At 50.0% G+C, this 22,645-nt stretch overlaps 1 protein-coding gene across 1 annotated transcript in view; it reads right to left on the bottom strand.

The window, feature by feature from the left end:
- Positions 1-12,674: 12,674 nt before the first annotated feature.
- Positions 12,675-22,645, bottom strand: part of PWWP2B (PWWP domain containing 2B) — a 39,984-nt gene continuing 30,013 nt past the window's right edge. Inside the window, exon 3 of the mRNA XM_085064541.1 lies at positions 12,675-14,072. The gene's annotated coding sequence lies outside the window, so the exon portion shown is untranslated. The remainder of the gene's footprint in view (positions 14,073-22,645) is intronic.

The raw sequence follows: 22,645 nt of genomic DNA on the forward strand, positions 1-22,645 counted from the left end.
ACCACTGAGAGCCTCTCCCTCCTGCCACCTCATGACTCTCTCCCTGTGTCTGGACTCCTGCTCCCCTCCCCTCTCAAGGTGGCTTTGTAAGTGGCGATTGGAATAGGAATTCAAAGCAGCAGGGTCGTGCTGACACACCTGCAGGCACAGGTCACTGGGATGCCTGAACCTTCCTGTTTTACAGGGAGACCTGCAGTGCCAGAGCCTAGGAGCAGAGAGCATCAGCACCAGTGCATCACGAATGCTGTCCCTGTGCTCAGGAACGAGACATTCCCCTGGTGAGATCTAACATGGGGAAGCTCACCATTTGGCACTGGCATGCTGGAGGAAATCATGGAATCGTTTATGTTGAAAAAATGCTCTCAGACCATCGAGTCCAACTGTTCTCCCAGCACTGCCGAGGACCCCAGTAACCCATGTCTCCAGATGCCACATCCACATGGCTTTTATGATTACTAGGAAGAGAAACTGGAAAACAAGGACAAACAGGAGGCCAAAAACTTCATGTTGAAAGGCTGTATTTCCTCTCCAATTCAGCCACTGGATCTGTCCCTCCTCAAAGCACTGCAGCTCCCCACAAAGATAAACCCTTTCCCTTTGTTTATCTTCTCAGAAACAGATCACCACTCCCTAAATTAGGGCAGCCCTGTAATTAGTCCTTAATTGGTTTTATATTTTCCTGCCATTCAAACTAATTAGAATTACCAGGCAGTGCCTTGCTTGCTCACCTTAAAGAGGATTTTGATTTAGGTAAGGGCATTGGGCACGTCTGACACACCCCAGGTGTGGGGGCATGGGGGGAGCTGGAGCCCCTGGGAACATCTCAAGATGGGAAGCTCTGCCCCAGCTCAGCTGTGCTACCCCAACGCTGTGCACTGACACCAGCCTTGCCCCGAAAAATGTCCCCACCTTGCCCATCCCGTCCATGCTGCCCATTCCACCCATACTTCCCATGCCATCCATACCTCCCATGCCATCCATACTGCTTCTCCTGCCCACACTGCCCCTCCTTCCCCATGTGCAGGACACCTGGATTTGGCACATTAATACCCACCATGGCTACCCCGAAGCCCCAAGAGTAATTCGGTGCTGGATCCCCTGAGCCACAACTTGGGCACACCCCCAGACACTGCCTGAAAAGCCAAATATGCCTTCCCAGGACAAAGGAGGAATGTGCCAAGACACGAACCCAAGTGATTTTGGGGATCTCAGGTGATACTGGGCTGAAGGGGGGGCTTGGGGCCAAGCTGAGGGCTGTGGCAGGACATGGCACTGCTCACAATGCAGCCCAGCAGCTGAGCAGAAAAAACGTGTCCAGAACTTGTGTTTGCTCTTCCCAACACTGGAAACTTTATATTGTACAGAAGTGCTTAAAAATGATGTACTCAAGCAAGGCAGAGAAAGGCTGTTCCTCATATATCGCACTGGGCTGAGCAGGGACCACTTGCATTAACCTGCAGGAGAATCAGCATTTGGAATTTGTCTCTTGGAATCCCAGGTTACCTTCACCCTCAATCTCAGATCCCTGACATCTTGGTTACTAGATAGATCATTTTTATGGATTATGTCTCGCAAGGGCAACATTTTAATGAATAGTGGAATTAAATGTTTGCCAGAATTTTTTATATAAATGATCAATTACCGCTGGGTGCATTCATCACATTTATTAGCTCCTTCCAGAAGCATTTCTCATAACTTGCAAATCGAAATGAGGCTGAAGTAGAATTTTATTTCTTCTTCAATTGCCCATAGTAAATACAATTCTTGCACATAAGCCGGTGGAGTTTTTTCATGTAATTCTTTTTACGACACTGGATAAAATCCTTATTAAGAAGCTTATTCATTTGATCCTTCTTCTGCTGCAATATCAACTCCATGTTCAAATGGGGTTTAGAAAACCATTACTAAGGAGAACGCTTAGAAAGTTTTAAGTGTTCACTATTAAGTGTTCACTGCAGCTGAATGGGATTGCATTCCACAGACAGATTGAGATTTACATCTGCTTTACCATGTGCTACTGATAAACATCTGCATTTGGTGATAATGGAAGTGAGAAATAAGATGATAACAGGTGGAGAGATCACATCTAACAGGAACTGGAGGTGGTTTTTCTCAGACAGATGAGTTTCTCAAATCAGATCCATCTCTCCAATGGATTGGTTGTGGAAGGAGATTAAAGGAAAAGTCATCCCAACAGCATGATAAATTATTTTCTAAAACAGAGGGAAGTGAACACTGATTATCTCAAACAAGGCTTAAAAGCGCATATCTCTATCCCAAAATTGTTTTCTGACGTGCAAGCAGCTGCCAGGCCAGCCACAAGAAAGGGGCACTGTGATGGGTGGGGGGAGCAGTCTGACTCCTGGCTGAGCAGAGGGGCAGTGCTGTCCTGCTGGGAGTGAGTTGTGTTAGTTAGTTAGTAAGCCAAAGGAGAGGTTTGGCACGTGTGGCAGAAGTGCAGGGCAAACACAGCTCAGCCCCAGTGAATTCCTGGCTGGAACTCCCACAGACCCTTAGTTCTGCAGGAAAATTTTCTGCTCCCGAATTCATGCGAGAAATAAGGGAATTACAGCAGTGTTTTGGCAAAACAGTCTAGTCCAGGCATTTGAGTCCCAAGCCTGCTGTGTTAACAAGAGAGTTTTGTCCCAAAAGAGAGGTTTCACAGCAGGACGAGTCCTTTTCCATATCCCAATTCAGAGAGGCAGGGAGTGTTTCTCAATGCACTCAGGGCACAGCCGCTGGCTCAGCTCTGCTCCTGTGGCACTTCCAGTGCTGCGGCTGCTGGAAGCTCCATGAGGGATGATTCAGAAGTGAGCACGGAATGGGGAGAAGTGATCTGCACTGCCTCAGGGAACGAATTTGTCATCGTCAGAAAAGCTCCAGCTCCTGAACCATGGGCAAATAGCACAGTGCCATGCAAGTGAACCCTTATTTCTGTTTCTCATTCCAATCTGTGGAGCCCTTGAAACAAGCCTCCTGTATTCTCCCCAGGGGCTTCACTCCTCACCCTGGCCACTGGGTTGTTGGGTAGAGGCACTGAGGGACAGGTTGGTTTTTTCCACCTGTGCACAGGCAGCATGTGCTCTGCAGCCAGCCAGCCTCTGGATTTTCCCTGGCTATATTGGTCTCTCATGGGCAGAGTTATTTTAATAAATGACATTTTCGTGCAAGGAGACTTTCCTGGAAGGTGCCCTGACAGGGACGGTGCAGCCTGCTCCCAGGTTTGCCCATGTCCTTCCTTTGCATCAGTTATGGCACCACAGGAATGCTGCTAGCATGAGTTGGTGACCCACAGCTGGCTGCACAGGGTAGGTCTCCCCAGCCACCTGGGAGCTGCTGGTGACAGTGTCTGTGCTCCTGGTGTGGTCAGCAAGCTCTCTGTGAACCCAGAGCTGCTATTAGGCTCCACAAGTGCCCTGCTGACTTCCAAACCTCATGTATAAGAAGCAGCTGCATTCCTTGTTTTAATTCGAGATGCCATATGGAATTTCTCTAAAGCTCTTCAGTCCTGTGTGCCAGAGGAAAATAAAACAACACGTTTTAAACACCAAAGCTCCTGGGATCAGAAAGCCAGGGAACGTGTGGTGCCATGTGTGGGTAGTGTCTGTGCCATTGCCAGTCTCCAGCAGTGCCCTCAGAGCAGAAACTGCTGTGGATCCAAACCTCCCCATTCCTGCTCACAAATGCTTTCAAGTGTAATTTTATTTCTTTGGGTTTCCCAGAATGGCACAGCAGTTGTAGCTCTGGGTGTGTGGCTGGGAGGGGTGCACACCACACAGTGGCTGTCCTGAGCTGCCCAGTTTAACTTGGCTGCAGGGTGTTGGGGGGTTTGGGTGGAGATACATAATTAATGGGTTTCAGTATCTCATTTGCCTGCAGAGGCTCAAATTTAATTATCTGCTCTGCCTTGTGTCTGTGAGACTCATGCCTGAAAAAAAGAAAAGGGAGGTCTCCTGAGGGAGTTATTTCTGTTCCTACTTCACAGACCAGAGCAAAGTTATGGCAATGAAGATACTCACATAAAATCCGGTTTTACCCCGAGGCCCAGGCTGGATGTTCCCAATGAGCTGCAGCCTGCAGAGGCACTGATGAGGAATTGCATGGACGAAGTGCTGCGTTGGCAGGTGCAGCTGCAGGCACCACTTCTGTCTCAGCACTTTTCAGATGCTTCTGACAGGTTTGTAGTGTGGAGCAAACCAGCTCCAGGTAGAGCTGAGGCAAACCTCAGCCTTGAACTCATCCATGCCTGAATCTCTCCCACTGAGAGAAAAGTTTGTTGGCTTTGTGTACCAAGAGCTGCTACGGCAAGGGATGATTGCTTTGTAGAGAACATGGCTCACCTCTAGCTCAGTCCAAATGACGTGTGACTCACAGGACACGCAGGCTCCGAGCAGTCAGTCCTGTGTGCTCAGAGAAGCCACCAGCCAGCAGCTGCCAAGGAAGGACAGTCAGAGGGTTTGACTGGGAGCTGTGGGTCTCCAGGAACTCATGAGTCAACACTGACAGTACAAAGCCACTGGCAAATCACTGCTTTGTGGGTGTCTCCTGTCCCAGACAGGCTCCAATGGCTGTCCATGATTTTGTTTTATTTTGCCAGATGGTGTGTGATGTTTGATGAGGTGTAGGAGAGCCAGGTCATGTCCACAAGGGCAGTGCTGCTGCTGCCCATCTCTGGCTGAAACCCCACTGCCTGAGCAGTTTAGACCCTGAGGTTTGAGGGCTTCCCTGTGCCCCGTGCCGGATAGCTCTGTGTCTGGTTCTGTCTACATGTTTCATCTGGTGTGTCCTGTCACACTCAAGTATAACAAATCTGAAAGCCGTGAGGCCAGGAGCTCTGTGAACCTTTGCTCTCAGGACTAGATGAGATGCAGCCAGTATTTCCTACTTGGAAACTCGCCAAATGTTGAAACGTTCTTCCAAAATTTTGCCTGAACTTAAGGCATTCCTTGAGCCAGGACATGCCTCTGCTCAAGGGAGTGGCACTGCAGTCACCAAGTGCCTTCTGCAGGCAGGTGGGTGGGAGCAGGAGCAGCCTGGGTGGCACGGTGTGACATCAGGCCACGTGTCACCAGCTGGCCACAGCTGTGGACCAGCAGCTGAGAGCTCAGACCAGCAGCAAAGCTGAGGGGGAAGAAAAGCACAGGGGGACGTGGCAGCAGCACAGCCCCAGCGGTGCTGCAAGGTCCAGGGTGCTCTGGTGCCCCTCAGGAGCTCCTAGGGGGAAACATTTGGGTCTGGCTCTGTGTTCCTCACCACCCACCCTGCTGGGATCCACAGACGCCTGGACTTCAGCTGCAGTTCGGCTTTTGCAAGCAACTCCCCAGGGCAGGAATCCCTGTGCAGTGCCCTGGCTGAGCTCTGCAGCTTCCACGGGTCCGAGGGAACAGAATCACGTTCTGACAGCTCCCGAGCTCTCCTCCAGGATCTGTGAGTCACACGACTAAGTCAAACCACCCTTCCCTCTCTACAAAAAACCTGGCATTTGGGTTTTTGCTAATTCCAGAGGATTAGCATTCTGTGCAAATAAAACAAACCAGGAGTCTGCTTCCCTGCAGCATTCCCACAGGCTTCCTGGCGCTGCCGAGCTCTGCCGCTTGCTGTTCCAGGCTGCGGCCAGGAGATGGGATGAGCGGCACGGCCAGGGGCTGAGAGAACCGAGCGGGGCTGAGAGAACCCCGGCCGGGCTGAGCCTCCGTGAGTCCCAGGAGCCTCAACCCCCAGCCAAGCCATGGGCAGCATCTGCCTGGCCTTTTTCTGGAATGAGTGACTGGTGTTCGAACTGCTGAGAATGATGAGCTTTAACCCAAATGCAGCCCCACATCCTTACCATCCTCGGGGATTCCAGATAGCCATTTGTTCAGAGTCAGGCTCAATTATTGGGCAGAAAACAAGGATTTTGTCCAACAGCTCTAACCAGCCCTGTCTAACACCCCTGACTCTTTCTGTTTAGGGATTTTAAGAAACCTCCTCTAAGTTTCCGTCACTGGCTGGTTTCTCACTGATTTAACAGCTTGCCGAGGTCACTATGGATTTAATGGGAAACCCTGGACATCTGGGGCCTCTTCTACCAAGGAACGGGAAAACGGGGACAAGAGGAAATGGCCTCAAGTTGTGCCACGGGAGGTTTAGGTTGGATATTTGGCAAAATTTCTTCTTGGAAAGGGCTGTTCAGCCCTGGCACAGCTGCCCAGGACAGTGGTGGAGTTCCCATCCCTGGAAGGATTAAAAAACCATGTCGATGTGGCACTTGGGGACATGGGGCAGTGGTGGCCTTTGCAGTGCTGCAGGCACACACACTGTGGCTCCCCAGGAGCTGCACAGCTGCACAGCCCACTGTCACTGCTGCCCTGCATGGGATCCCTGCTCACCCCCACTGTGGGGCTCCCTGACCCCCAGCCTCTGCTCCCAGCTGTCCCTTGGACTCATTCAGTTCAGCCATGAATACAAACCTCATTCTCGGTGGTTGAATGACACAGCTGTGACACAGCCAGGGCTGAAGTGCTGCTCTTTGCGTGCATACTTGAATTTTACAAGCGAAATGCAACCTCCAGAAGAGCCAGCACAGGATCTGCCCCAACATGGAGCAGCCATTTGGACAAAAATGTTACCTCATTTGAAATTTTCATCCTGCAGCTGCAATTTAATTCTTCAATCCCCACAGCAACAGTTTTCTTGTCAATTAACAGCACGAAATATATTAGGAAATTAAAGTAGCTTCTTTGGCACTCATGTTTTTGTGCCTTCTTATCTTCCTGGTATATTTTTAGAATAGGAGATGTTATTGATCAAAATCTCATAAAAATGATTTATAATAGTTAATAATTACTGTATTAATGCACCAGACTGCAGCAAAATGAATGCAGGCTGTGTCTGCTGGGCTGAATTCAGCACTGTGCCCTCGAGCAGCAGCATCACCAAGCCCCAAGCTGTGAGGATGTCCTGGGAAAATATTCTCCTGCTGGGAGATGCTGTGGGTGACACCATGGAGCTTCACAGTCCTGCTTCATTCCCAGCCCAGGGTGGCCAGGGGGCTGCAGTCACTGGGGTGGGGATGGACCTGAGGGAGCTGGAGAGGTGTGGATCACTGGGACTGAGGGAAAATACACTGAACAATGCCAAGATTAACATTTCTTTGGACAACTGAATTCTGCAGCAGCACGAGGAGCTGGACTCATGTGGCGCAGTGAGGAGCAGGGCAAGGGGACATGGCCACGGGGGAGCATCACCAGTGCCATTCCTGCTTCCCTGCGGGGCTGGGAGGGTGCAGGGCTGTGCTGTGCTCTGGGCCTTCCCCCTGCCCAGCCATGCCTGAGGCTGATGCCCTCCTGACAAGGTGACATTAGCATCGCTCCAAAGCACTAACACGAGCTCTTATCCCAGAGCTCCCAGCATGAGCAGACCAGGATCTGCTCTGTGCATTCCAGGCTCACTGCAGTGCAGGATTACCTGTCCTGTCCGTGCTGCTCCCCCAGCCCTTCCCCCTGCACTGGCACGAAACCATCACGGGTGGAACAGCCCTTGAGCCAAAGTCCTTGGTATTCCCACTCCCTGCTGAGGGCAGGTGGGCTTTGAGTGTTTTATAATCACCCCGTGAGGAATCACAGCTCTCAGATTAGCACATTCATGAGCACAGAGACAGTTTCAGACCACTAGCCTCTCGCAGTTCAGTTCTGATGGGCCACTGGAGCAGAACCATGTTTCTCCAGACATTACAGGGTGCCACCCAAATCCAGCAGGATGGACTTGCCAAGGAATCAAAGCTGGGATTGCAGAGACCATTGAAGACCCCTGTGAGATCTGCAATGCGTTGGTGGCAGCTCTGTACCCCTGGTCACTGGGCAGTGGGGAAAAGCAGGGTCGGGCAGGTTATCCTCAGCCTGGCAGGGCCATGCTGTCAGCCAGGCACCCGGAGCACTCTGATTTATGCCTTCAGAGCACACCAAAGCAAACTGAGCTGAGTAGCCTCCCATCATTCCAGCACCAAGGAAGAGCCAAAGCAGCACAAACCCACCATTTCACATCCCATCCAGCTCTCAGGCAGGCTGGAAACCCTCTGGTGATCCAGATGAAAGGAAAAACAGGATGTTTTCCTGCACCAGAAACCTCTGCCTGACCCAAATGAGCTCTGGGAAATGGTGGCAGTGACGGAGTGAATGACAGGACTGAAGGGGTTGGTCATATATTGCATGATTAAGAGTCTTTTGGTATATTTAGCATTTTACTACACCAGATTAGAGAGGGAGCACAATTTGATCCAGGCTTTAATCCCAAGGGCTGGACCTTCCTTCCGGGACAAATAACACCATGAATTTAGTGAGACAAGTTCTCCCTCTACAGATCTTTTTGGTAGTGATGAAAACATGTAAAAATCAGCCTTGTGCCTTTGCCACAGTACCTTGATTTCCCTTGATCTGCAAAAGCTGAATACCCACAGAAAACACAAGGATGAAGCAGGTTCCTCACGATGCCATAGAAATGGGATCCTTTCCTTGCACCCTTTACAGATATCAGCAGGTAAAATAGCAGCAGCTACCAACTAAGCTACCAACAGCTACCCTGATTTTGGGGTGTTTGGGGTTTTTTTGTTTGTTTTCCTCCCTCCAGCGTTTCTCCATCCCATCCTGAGAGCTAAAACACCAGGAGTCTCCTCCAAGGTCAGATCATTGTCAGGTGCTTAAAACACTAATCTCTGCTTCAGGAAGGTATCCCTGCAGTTCAGGGAATATTTTATCCATCAGTGATCACTGCCAGCATTTCACAGTGGAGCAGAGTCACCCCCACCTTGAGGGCAGACAGGGTTTGCTGCTCAGGAGGTGGGAGCTGAGCAGGGGACACTGAGTGCCACGGGACACACAGAGCCTCTTGCTGGGACACCAGCCAGGGCTCCTGATCCAGTACTTTCCAGTTCATCAGCACATTTGGATTATTCCCCGGCAGGAAGGATATGCAGACAGCAGCACTTCAGGCACAGTGCTGCTGCAACATGAGCTGCACGCTGGGCAGGGAGCGCTGTGCCAGCTGCTGTGGTGGCACTGGGGTGCTGGGGACGGGGGGGGCTGTCCCTGTCCCACCCCACTGCTCCCATCCCACTGCTCCTATCCCACACACAGCACCACACACCAGGCATGGCTGAGGGACAGACAGCCCCCACTGCCACCTTCCTCTGCTCAGGATGGCCTCAGGTTGTGCCAAAGGCCACGAGCTGCTCGAGCCTCTGCCCTGGGCTTGCTGCCCAGGAGACAGGGCCAGCCAGTGCCACAGAGCCCATCGTGCTGCCCTGAGCCCTGCAGGGCAATGTCACCCCCAGAGCTGGCAGTTTGACTCGCTGGGCATGAGGCACACTCAGAGCTGTGCTTGTGCAGCCAGGGGATGGCCAGGGCAGTACGTCAGCAGTGACACAAGGGTGGCACAGTGCCCAGACAGCTCCGTGAATCACTGACCTCTCCTTCCCCACTTGCCTCTGGCAGATCAGCTCTTGGCCTCTTTTCCAGCTGCAGGTCCCTGCTGCCTCCAGGGTAGCACAGCTGCTCTCCAACCCTCCTTGGGTATTCACTGTGGGCAGGAAAACCAAGAGAACACCAGGCAGGGTGAGGAGTCCAGCTTGCCCTTGTCAGTGCTCACTCTGAGCAGTGATACCAAGTACCATGGAGACAGCTTTGATGGAACTTAAGAAAAGAAAAATATTTATTAGGTAAATTCAGTCTTTCAGTGGAAAAGCAGCAAGGATAGAAACAAAGGAAAATGGAATGAGCACGTGCAAAAGCTGCTGGGCACCTGAATCACAGCCTGCCCATGCACAGCCCAGCATTCTCCATGTTTACTCTTCTAGTCTTAGGAAATAATTTAAATTTTTACTTGGTAATTTTCAGAAATAAATACAGCTGTTCATAAGAAGGTTCAGTGTTTCAATAAACAAAGCAGACAAAGGAAACCCAGTAATGGGTGTTCTTGGTTTCATAAATTCACCTGCACCAGAGCTCACTGATTACAGTCCATCCCAATCCCAGGCATATCCTCTGTAACTGGAGTCTGAGCCCTGTTTTCAGAGGTGGCCTCCATTCCTGGGACCCCCCTGAGAGGCCTCTCTGGATGCCTTCATGATTTCTGAACAGAAACAGGCTGCACAAGGGCTTCCTTATAACCCTGAGTCCTTCCAGAAGACACTGAACTCCTTTGCAGCCTGAAAGCAAAAGGAGATTTTCCTTGTAAGGTCCCACAACACTTGCAACTCTAGCACTTGGATTTCCTGATTTGTTATTCTAATTTTCGTTTAGTTAATTTGATAGTAGACAAAGGAGGAACTCAGCTCTGCTCTCTGCAGCCCAGGTTTCTGAAAGCACAAACTGCTGGATTTACAGACCTCCAGTGTGAGGACCTGCAGAGCTCCAGTGACCTACATTTTACAGCCAGGAGCCATTCTCCAGCAGCTGGGGCTGCCTGCCTGCAAGCACACATCAGCTAGAACTGAGCTAGCTCAGGGAGAGCCAGACTGGGAACATTTGGATTCCCAGCTGGGGACAGTGGGGTGCACATGACAAACTCTGAAGTGCTGTGCTCAGCTTACCCGGCTGCAAGAAGATGCACAGCATGCTGAGGGCTCTGCTCCTGCCTCAGTTTCCCTCTGCAGCTGCATCCCCTGTGAGGATTGCTGTCATTTCCTCCACTGGCATGTGGTGACCAACCTTCAGCAGCAGCTAATGCATGGCAAGGAATTCACTCAGCCACAGAGGAATCTCCTGTGGGAAATGCTGTCATTTTGACATTTGATTTTATCCAAAAGGAGGGTGGGAAGTGGAGACATGGAACAGTTTCACAAGACTTCAGCTCAACAACAGCTAAATGAGCTGTCCTGGCAGTCGGAAATCTCAGCGTGAAACTCTGATTTAAAATCTTTCATTTCAAATTGCCGTTTTAGAAGCACAATTTAGTGCAAGATTCACCTCCCGCTGAAACTATTCCAGGGAGAAATGTTCCACTGATTTTAATACGAACATGCAGGAGCTTAATATGTAAAAACCAATGTGACTGCACCCGTGTGTGCTGTTCTCCACTGGAAGAGCAGCTATTTCTTATCACTTTTCCATGAAGTACTATGCAGAATAAAGAAAATCTCATGGAAATATGGATAGATGCTAACAGAGAAACCCAGTCTGGAACTTGGATGCTGCCAAACACTGACTGTGTCCCTTTTAATCAACTCCCATTCCAACCTAATTTGCATTGATCATGAACATGGAGATGAGTTTCAGGCCAACTGTGCTGCTCCTGTTTGCAAACAAAAAATTGGCACTCACAAACTGCTGGATTTTCATGTCCTCAAGGGTAAAAAACAATCCAGAAATAAAGTATTCTGATATATGGATGCTCCAGAATATTCTGGAATAGACTACTGGAGCAAATAGGCTCCCTGCATCCCTCTTGGCTTTCTTAGTGAGCACCAAACCCAGAATTTCCTAATGATTTAAATGACTATTGTTCTAAAGCTGATCCAGCATGGAAGCCAATAGCCCCTCACACCAGCTTCTCTGCCATTTTATAAAAGCTCTGGTGACAAAATGCTGCCTGAGGATCTTCTCCATGTCAGCCAGAGGGTGCCCAGCAGGGAACAGAAGCCCTGGAGAGGAGAGTGGTGGAAGTGTCTGGAGCATGCTGGGGTGAGCAGGCTGATGTCCACTCACTGGGGGCAGTGCACAGGCATGGGGCAGAGGGGGCTTGGGGACTGACCCCTGCCCCAGGCTCTGGGGACTGACCCCTGTCCCTGGGGTGCTGTGCCCCTGGCAGAGCCACCACTGCCACCACCCTCGGGCAAGCTAGGGCTTTGCTCTCCCACCCAACTGGTTTGCAACCAGCAGGGTGAGTTGCTGGAAGTCTTCCTGCAAGTGAACTCATCTGGCAACCCTTGGAAAAAAACATTTACCAGTGTTTGATGTTTTGTTCTTCAAATCCAGTATTACTTGCTTTCTTCATGTTCAAACCCAGAAGAAACAAGAAGATTGGAGCAAAAGGGTGCCCAGACAAGCTGATGCCCACAATCTGTGCCATGGTCACAGCGATGCCCAGAGCTTGTCAAGTCCATCTCTTATTGCAGGGGTGAGCAGCCTTTGTCTGAGCTGATCCATCTGTGGTGCCTGGCTGGAGCTGAGTCATTTCTCCTGAGCAGAGTGCTGTGCTCTGTGCTGGGCTCCCAGAGAGGCCTCAGCCCTGGAACACGGCAGGCAGGCAGGAATCACAGCCCCGGGGATTTGCCACTGTCATACTAATAAGGAGATTTCCACAGTCCATTGGATATGCAGTCAGACGAGAACACAATCCATCTGGGAACACAGTGCTGTGAGAATGCTTGGGCTCTGGGTAAGAAATCACAAACCACCAGCCAAAACCAAGCCCAGGTGCCTGAACACTCAGGTTTTATTGAAGTCACAATGTACCCTGGAAGCCCTGGTGGCAGCAGCACTGAGAGCTCAGCAGGACTCTGATAGGGAGCAAAGTCTCTGCAGGGGGAAAGTGGGGCTGCCTGGGGGTGCCACTGCCACAATGGGCAGGGACAAAACTGGGTCCCCAAAATGAGCAGAGGCTGCTGATTTGCCACCAAATCACCCTCCTTAAGGCACTTATCTGGCAAGAGATGTTTCAATAATTCATTACCTGCCATAATTTAAAAAACCCACTCTGAATTTGTGACTGTCTTCTTGTTCAGCTTTTCCACCAAAAGAGAAAAAAAATCACTATTCTTTTAATTTCAAACACAATCAATATCAGTCTATACAGTCCAAGGTTCACTGCTTTCAGGCAACCACTCATAAATATTCATTAGAGAATTAAAGAGCTATTAACAAGGGTAACTGTTGAGGAGCATTTATTAACTGTCTTCCACAAGAAATGAAATTTGCATTTCTTGGTGTGGAAACCCACTATGAGCAATGGCTCCTTGCATGACAATAAACCATCAGGTAAAAGCTGGTGGGAAGGCAGGAGCCCCCCTACTCCCCACACAAAGGATGGAGCAGATATCTTCGATACACAGAGCCGATGAAAGAACACTTCTGGTGACCCTGACTCACTCCATCCTGCCCAACCTCAGCACCTCGACCCCAGCACCCTGTGCCCCCACTGCCTGCACTGCAGCAGCACAAAACTCATCTCTTCAGCGACTGTGATTCATCCTGATCTGCATATCATGGCCACTGCCTCCACATTTCCTCTAATTAATTCCCCAGGAGGATGCTTTGCGCTGCCAGCTGCATGGTGATAAGTTCTGTTCATATTTATCACACACGAGGCTAGTGTCCCTGTGGGGACAGAGGTGCCAGGGTGTGTGCTCAGCAGCGGCAGGGAGGGGATTGGGCATCTCACATCCCCAGGTATGGCTTTGCACTGGGGACATTGTGCCTGCTCCCCCCTTGAACAGGGACCTTTGATATCCACTCACAGCCCAGCTGGAAGGTTCTTCACCTGAGCAACACCCAGTTACCCTGGAGTCATCCAGAGGAGCGAGACAGGGACTCCAGGATTTTAGCTAAGAGCCCAGGCAAGGCTTTCTTAGTTAAACCCAAGGGTCTTGGTGAGGAGCAGGAGGAAAATGATCATTTGGGGGCCAATGAAGGTGGATGAACAGGCACTGTGCCACCAGCCCTGCCACTGAGAGCTGCCTGCATGCTGATCCCTGGGGCTGCATGGTGCAGTCAGTGATTCTCCTGCAGCTGCAGCAAATGGAAATGCATAAGGGAATCCCAGGGGAGGATCTGTTATGTGGAGCAATTATTTCTCAACCTGAAATACAAGGCAAAAATCATATCCTCTCATGCGTCTCATAAAGCACAATTCATAATTAATATCAGTTCCTTGGCGTTTGTAAAATCAGGGTCTCTGGAAATGGGGAACGCAGTGCAGCCTGAGGTTCCCCTCAGAGGGGTCATGGTGACACATGACATTTTCCCCAGTGGATGAGCACTTACTGGGTTTTGGCCTGGGATTCCCAGACCCTGTGGGAATTGTCCAAGGGGCCCACAAAATGGAGAAGTGTTCTCAGCAGCTTGGAATTCATGTGGCTCCAACGGAGAATTTCTAGGACTCTGCATGAGGAAAGAAATAATGAAAACCAACAGCAGAAGAGGTGCCTTTGCTTTAGGGTTATTTGACACTGCATACTGTGCCCTTGGGAAGGAGAGACACTGGGCTGGTGCCCAAGTTCCTACCAGTGATTTCTCTTTCCCAGGTTTGAACCATCACAGTGGGGATTGCAGGGGGAGGAACAGACCCACCAGGACAATCCTGACTGCCACAACTCCTGCAGGAAACTGAAGTCCCATTCTGCTCCCATCATTCACTTAGCTGTAGGTTATTTCCTCCATCTCTGAATAGATATATTTGAAATTGCAAAGTAACCATGGCCAGGAGCTCTCACATTTTTCTGTAAACCACATTGAGCTATATACAGATGTAGATATACATACACATGCACACAAACACAGCTGTTTATTTATATTTATATTTTTATTTATATTTTTATTTTTATTTTTATTTTTATTTTTATTTTTATTTTTATTTTATATATATTTATATATATATTTATATATTTATATATTTATATATTTATATATATTTATGTTTATATTTATATTTATATTTATATTTATTTATTATTATTTATATTTATATTCACATAAAAATATATCTGTAAGTAAGCTAACCCAGTGACTGGCAGTGGGGATCATGCTGAGGTGTGACAGTGACAGTGCCCAGCAAGTATCTGCTGCTCCACACCTGAGGCCAACCTCAACAGCTGTGTGCCAGGGCCCTGGGAAATGAGGAGTAGGGATATTGCTCTCTCTCACAGAGGAGTGACAGGCAAGCAGCAATACACATAAATGCACACACATGTACGCTTTGGGAACAATCATGTCTCCCTTCACTCTGTTTTCAAAGCTAAGCTTCGTGCCTCCATACTCTTGGGGTGACTCTCCCAGTGGATCCTGAGTCACAGCCCTGGAACAAAGGCCAAACAGGATGCTGAGGGTTAGTCTGAAGTCATGAAAGTTAGGAAACATTTTCTGACTTTCAGGAATGATTCATGATTTTTACATTTTTGGGTTGGACATTTTCCTTAGTCACCAGCAAGGTTTCAGTGACAGATGAGTCCCTCAGAGCCTTCAGCTCTAATTTTCAAATGCAGACTTTGAAAATTCATCCTTGAGATATATGTTATGGAGCTCCTTTTGTTCCCTCTCTCTGAAGATGTTGTCAATCTGTCTGTTATTCTATTTGCAGAAAAACCTGGGACTTTTGTGACTTTCTCCTGTGTCCCAGGACACTGCCAGTGGCCCTTGCAGGGATGCTTTGGCGGGGCAGAGATGTGGCTCCTGCTGCTGGATGCTTTATATTTCCTCCAGGCTTTGCCTTCTCACAGCCTTTCTCCCGCAAGTAAGATCACTACAAAACACAAAGCTAAAAGCTGGAATTAAATTAAATCCAAGGAAAGGCAACACTCAGAGTTAGCTTGATGGAATGTAGAGATTTAAAGAAATACACATCCAAGAGGTCAAAACTAAAGACTAAATATTTGCAAATGTAGGTCACAACTCCAGGAATGCACAACTCCTGTCAGCAGCAGGGACACCAGGAATGGGGAGGGAATTGGGACAGCCCTGGTGCCCCCAGTCCCCCAGCCCATGTGCTCGGGAGCACTGCCTGCTGCCCCTGCTGCCTGCCAGTGCCTGCTGTGCTTGGGGTAATTTCAGACCAGGATAAGTCACTTAAAACAACCCTGGCATAAAAGGCTGGAGTTTGTCACTGTGCTGTGTAGAAATGCGATGCTGCCGTGACGATTCAGCGCCATCTCAGAAAGTTGTGGTGCTCAGTGTGATTTCATCTGTTCTGTGGCTGCACAGGGAGCAGTGGCAGGGATAACCCACTCTCTTCAAGGGCAGGGTACCCAAGGAACCTGGGTTGCTGGTGAACAAAAATTGAGCAAATCTGAAGGGATAAATTAAATTATTAAAGAAAAACTCAAGGTGTCACCAGACAATGCAGACACCAGACAGCTTGAGAGAGCTGGGACTGCTCAGCCTGGAGAGGAGAAGACTCCAGGGAGACCCTAGAGCTCCTTCTAGTGCTTAGATGGGCTTTGAGAGACCAGGAGAGCAACTTGAAAGTTCCGTCAGGAAACACTTCCTTAGTTTTCCTAAGGCTCACCACATTTAAAAGTCTCCATTTCCCCATGTGTCATATACTGCGTTGCTCAACAAACTCCCGGATGTCAGTAAATGCCAAAGTGTTTACTGGTGAAAAATTTGTGCCAAGCTGTAGCCAAACTGATCACCTTTCTTCGTGGGAATAAGAGTGGGGATTGAAAGCTTTCCAGGGTGACTCATGGCAGGAGTGCTCAACGCTGCATGCTCAGTGGCAGGTGTAAGGATAGCTGGGCTCACAGGTGGGCAGTGTGTTTTCTCCTCTCCCCTGCTGCTGGGATTTGCAAAAATGGCTCATGAGTCACAGAGGCAGCACAGTGGCAGGGAGGTGGCAGGGAGGTGGCAGGGAGGTGGCAGGGAGGTGGCAGCCCGGTGTAGGTGAGGTGGCAGTGGGGAAGCAGTTGAAGGGCTGGCACTGCCAGCACACACATGCCAAACACAGCTCTGTTTCCAGGAGGGAGGCAGGCAGTGCAAACACATCGATGGTGCTTACACACCCACCCACACACCCACCCACCCACCCCCACACCCCCCACACGGAGGGGAATATCTCCATTATCAGCAGCAATTTCTCCAGACAAAGGCGTCTGTTCACAGAGCACTAATCCACCTGTGCTCCCCCTTCCATCAGTGACACTTCCCGACGATCCACCTCCAGCAGCCCAAGGTTATTTCTCGTCAAGCAAGTTTTCAAGCCAGTGTGCCAGCTCTCCACATTTTCCATTACTCCACCCTTAGGTGTTACTAATACCTGATAGGGAATTAGCCACATGCTAATTCCACAGCCGGGCTTGTCCAAGCGGCTCCCCCCGCCCAGCAGCACCGTCAGCCAAAATTCCTCTGCACTGCTCAGGCATGGCTGTGTGTGCAGCAATCAGCTTCGGCCTCCTCTGCTTTGGGATTTTCCATTTCCTCATGGCAGCTCCTGCCCAGTGACCCCACAGTGGCTCCGTCTGTGTGACAGGGACTCGAGCTGCCCGAGTCCTTCCAGGGGCTCAGAGGCAGAGGCCAGCAGCCCTTAGCATGTGGCATCCTGTCCCACTGTGCCAGGAGCTGCTGGTGTCCCCTCCCGGAGCTGCTATGGCCACAGCCCTGCCCCCGGGCCAGGAAGGCACAAAATGCAGATCACCAAAGCCACAACACCAGGGTTTCACCGAGGAACCAACTCCACCCCTGCTCAGGATGGGTTTGCAGCACCCCAATGTCTTCTGCATGGGGTTGAGGGTCAAACCAGTTTGATTTTGCACTGCAGAGCTGAGCAGTGCTGCCCATGCAACTGGGCCCATGGCAGGTCGTGCCTGGATGTGCCAGCAGTGCCCCGGAGGTGTCCCACAGATCCCAGGGATTTATGCATGTCCCATCTGTCACCAGTGGCAATCACAGGACTCGTTAGTGTCACAGCACTGCTCTGCCCTGAGCACAATTGGCGCCTGTTGCCCTACGGAGCCATGGGGTTATTTTTAGATGCATTTCTGCATCTCTCTGTTTAATCTCTCTGTGTTTAATCTGGTTTTGCACTCCCTTCTGACACCAGTAATAGGCATAAACCCCATCAGGTTTAAAACCCCATCCCCAAACCCCAACTCCGCCTCCCAGTGACCACAGTGAGAGCAAACACAGACATGGGGAAACTATTTATAGCTCAGATAAACAAGGCAGAGGCTTTGCTTAATGAGAGGAAATGGAAGAACAGTGCTCACACACAGACCTTGAATGCACTGCCCTTGCCTGGCTCGGGGGACTGATGGGCTCCTGCTGTCCTGCCAGCCCATGGGGAGGGGGACAGGGATCAGATCCCAGCAGGGTGGCTGGGAATGGGGATGAGGTGCAGCCACCACCGGGCACTCCATGGAGGCTTGGCCATCAAGGGCAATTCTGGTTTCACACAGATCTGGGTGGGAATTCTGTTTCTGCCCTAAAGTATGGCTGGGAGAGGAGAGCAGTGCTCTGTCCCAGCCCCCGGAGGGTCGTGCTGTGCCCTCGGGTTGAGGGGCTCAGGCTGCCCCCAGCAGGGTCTGCAGGCAGGGTCTGCAAGCTTGGTGCTTATCCAGAAAGTGAAACAGAGCACATGGACTTGTCTGTGTCACACTGGCTCTGAACAACCCTAAATGCATTAGGCAGAGCTAAGCCAGCTGAGGTTTCCAGGCAGGACAGATCCACAGCAAATACATCCTACCTGCAGCTTTTCCTCTGCTCCTGCTCCCTCAGCTCCTGTCACAGCACTTTGGGTTTGTCACTGGACTCCTGTTTTACACTGAAGTGGCTCAGTGGGGCTCAGGCCCCTGTCCTGGGGGGCTGGGGTGGTGGGACTGAGGTCCAGCCATGAGGGATGGAGGATGCCCAGTGCCCATCCCACAGCAGGGACAGCAGTGTGTGACACTCTGTACATCCCAAATGCTGCTGGCAGCATTCCCGATCACCCTGTTATTCTGCTCTTGGGGAGCTCTAAGCCAACTGCACTTCCATTTCCTTGGCCTGCTGGAAGCCAGCAGGAATCAGTCAGAGGGTTAATCCCTCATTCCAGGCCCAGGGAATGGGGCCATGCTAATTCTTGCCTGTAGATTTGCTAATTTGATTTTTCTTTTCCTGAGACATCAAAGCTAACCTCCAGAGGAGAGCTTCCTAATCAGCAAGGAGAAAAGGAAATCACTTATTTAGTGGGAAGGATGTAGATGCACCAAAGGGAAACATTTCCATTTTCTTTTTATAGCTACAAAAAACAACTTTACACAGTGAGTCCCCTAAATTCTATTTTTACTGCAAGGAACTGGAGGTTTGGGACCCTTCCATTGCGTCATCTTGTCTCTGCACTTGGAAACAAAACCTTCACTGAGATGAGGTGAACTGGATCATCTTTTCCTTGTTCGAAATATTTTATGTGATGGATTGGAGGAGGAGGAAGGAAGCCAGAAGGAAATAAATTGCTCCTGAAGAGTGCAAAGCCAACCCTTCAATCTAATCTGGGCTCTGAGTCCATCCTGCCCTTTCCATGTGGCCTGTGAGCAGTTTTTGGACTCCCTGATTCCACAGAAATCCAGGTTTAGGGCTTCAGCTGGGTGCTTGTTGCAAACCCAAAACACAGCTGTATAAATCACACAATATTTGGTGACTCATAAGAAAAACTGTGAACAGTGAGGGGTGGTTGAGATAATAATTACACAAGGAATTCAGCAGACTGGAAACAGCGCCGGACGCTCTCGGCAGGAGGCTGAAGGCTGAAAATGAACCTCAGCACCCCAAGGCTCTGGCAGGGTAGGTGGCAGCAGGTCTGTGCCATGGGGCAAAGGCAGCACTGGGGACCCTGCAGGGGCCACACTCCATCCCCTCTGCCACTACTGAGTGCCAGGTGTGCTGCCAGCTGGAGGTACAAGGAGCATTTCACTGCTTGAAGCACAAAGTGTGTTTGCTTTCAGAAACTTCATGCCAGTCTCCCTGATCCACAGCAGTGACAGTGCCAGGCTGTGTGTTTGGGGTGTCACCAGGGATCCTGGTGAGTTCAGCTGGGCACTTGGGCAGGGCTGAGCTGGCCACCAGCCACCCTGGGAAGCCTGTGGAATTCCCAAACCTTTCTTTTATTTATCAAAATCTATTGAAACTTTACATGACCTGGAACTTCCTGTGTGCCTCCTGGGTATCTCTCCCCCCTCACACCAGGACAAAAGAAACCTGAGAGGCCAAGGAGCTGACAGGGCTATGGAGCCCTTTGAATGTCCCATCCTTTCCCGAAGGGAACTTGGTCTGTCACAAAGCTTTGGACATGCTAAGTCATCTTCTCCTATATATCAGCTGGATATTTTTATGGGATGGACTGCAGACGAAAGCAGAACAGCAGATTTATTGGATTTTGGTAACAAAACCAATGACTTCACTAGAAGTGCAATCTGCCGCCTTCTCCTCTTTGGGAAGTACCAATCAGGCTCCCTCCTGATCCCCAACACTCAGTGTGCCTGGCGCAGGAGCAGCTCAGGAGCAGGAGGAGGATGTTCCCTTGGGTGGATGCAGAGGCTGCACTGGGATGTGCTTGGCAATGTGGTCATTCCCAGACTGTAAACACCACAGAGGTGAGCGACCAGAAATAACCCAGTTGGGTTTTTTTCCTTTTTGTTGTTTCACTCTCATCCAAAAGCTGTGACCCAACTATTTCCCTGGCCTTTAACCTGTGCCTTCCCTGAGGATTGGCTGTGTTTCCACATGAGGCTGTGTGAGCTGAGCTGCCTGAGTCAGGGCAGCCAGCCTGTTGGATTTGGCTCCCTGCCCATCCTGCTCCCATTCCCTGTCTGTCCAGCTTCCATCCCCTGCCCATCCTGCCCTATCCCCTCCTCATCCTGCTGTGAGCTCTTTGGTTATGCAGACACAACTGGCCAGAGCCTGCACAGCCCAGATGCTATAAATGGACACATAGTGATGCTGCCAAAGTTCTTCTTTTTACTCCAGCCAAACTATCTGCTTAAATCTTCTCCATACGTGAATTCCAGAGGGATACAATACTCTGTGAGAAGAACATTTCTTCTATTGGTTCTAAACATACTGACCTTTCCACTTGTATGTGGCCTCTCAATAAAAACTGCTGTGTTTATTGTTATAGTTATCATTTCCAGCATGGCTGTGCAGGACAGGGAGGCTGTGCTGGCACAGGCTGCTCCTGCCCAGATCTGGGTCTCTGCCCAGGCAGGAGGATCTGGGGCACAGTGAGCACCAACCACAAACTGCAGCACAGCCAGTGTCACACATGGATGAGCAGCTTAAAGGCTCAAAAATACCAACTTCCCACTATTTTTGGGTTATTCTATGACTTTCTGCACACTTGTAGTTTGGCATGAAGCAACTCCTGTGCTGAGTGTGTAAAGCACACGTGTGCTAAGCAGTGGGATGGTCACACTTGTGCAGGGTTTGGGCCCAGGTGCCTGCTGTGTCTGTTTACACATCTTACCAGTATGGAAACCTAATCCTAAGGAAAGCACACACTCCAGTTTCACACTCCTGCTACTGTGGAGAAGGATGGTTACTCTGGTTTTTATTGCTAGAAAAATCTTCCTTTTGATGTCCTTTGAAAGTGTGTCCTTTGAACAACAGCATTTTGTTCTTGGCTCACACTCCCAGCAGCCAAGCAGTGCCAGGTCCAGTTTCAGGCAGATCAGGAATTGCTATCGCAGATCACTGAGCTTTGGGCAAGAAACATGTGGAAACTTGCTAGTGAAACACAGAGCTTTCCCCCTAAGCAGAGTATTTCCAATACTCTCGTACATCTCAAGGATCTGAGATATTTAAAACAGCACTTGCCACCACAGAAAGTAGAAGCCACAGCGTATTTGCCATCACATACACGTGGCTAAATATAACACCTGATGGCAAATGGCAACAAACAGGGTGGTTATGGCCTGGGATAAACCCAGGAGACAAATAAACCTCACCCGTCAGTAAATAAACAAGTACATCAAAGACAGCCCCTTTCCCTTTCTGAGCACCCACAGCTGATTTCGAAATAGACATTTCTGTGTGTAACTGATGGATTTGCAGAGAAAATAAATCAGATTTGAAGGCCCCTGTTCTGCAGAGGTGGGGTGAGCTATGTCCAAGTGCCATGGGCATGCTGTGCCATCCCACCTGTCCCATTGTGCCAGGTTTGCCGCAGGGACAGCTGATGGGAACAGAGCAGAGCCCGGGGCAGTGGCTTGGCCCAAACCCCAAGAGCTGTGCCCAGGCATGAGGAGAACCCTGGGGTCCCTGTGGGCACTCAGAGACCCTCCATCAGCCATGCCATCCATCAGCCAAGCCACTGTGGGAATCAAAGCATGGGTTGTGCACACATGTGCAGCAATCACAAAACTTATCACGACCAGGCGAAACCACAGATATCAAAGTTACTCCTGACCTCTGGATGCTGCAATGCGAGTTTTGGGAATGGTGCCTTGTCCCCCACTTTTCCCAAGAGCAAAAGGAACGAGGTTGAGTGTCAGTGAGTGGTTTCTCCCTGGACTGCACCTCTGAAGATCCTCCTGGATGGCTTTACAGCTCCACAATAAAGTCAGTGCTCATGAACAGCCAAGGGTTTAACCAGCCTGGCCATAAATCTCCTCTGCTTTCACTCGCTCAGCTTTCAGACCCTGTCACAGCTATTTATATTTTCCATAGTGAATTCCTGGACAGACAAAACCTCAACATCTCATGGAAAAAAAAAAAAAAAGAAAAGCAGAGGGAAAATAAAAAGAAAGGGCACATAAAATTAAAAAGCCCTTGAATTCTTGAGCTGCCTCATCCAGATGCAGAACAAGCACGAGCTCATTCCTATCACCCTGGCATTCTCCCTGCCTGGTCAGCAAGCTGCTCAAGCCCAAGCAGGGCTCTCCTTTCCTCTCCCCACTCACAGATGGGTTACCACCTCCTGTTTGTCCTTTAACTCCTTTGTCTATTGAAGTGCAGCCATGAGTCACCCAAAGCACACAGCCTGCTGTGAGGCT

Source organism: Lichenostomus cassidix, chromosome 6, assembly GCF_008360975.1.
Source record: "Lichenostomus cassidix isolate B80296 chromosome 6, HeHo_3.0, whole genome shotgun sequence".
NCBI lineage: Eukaryota > Metazoa > Chordata > Aves > Passeriformes > Meliphagidae > Lichenostomus > Lichenostomus cassidix.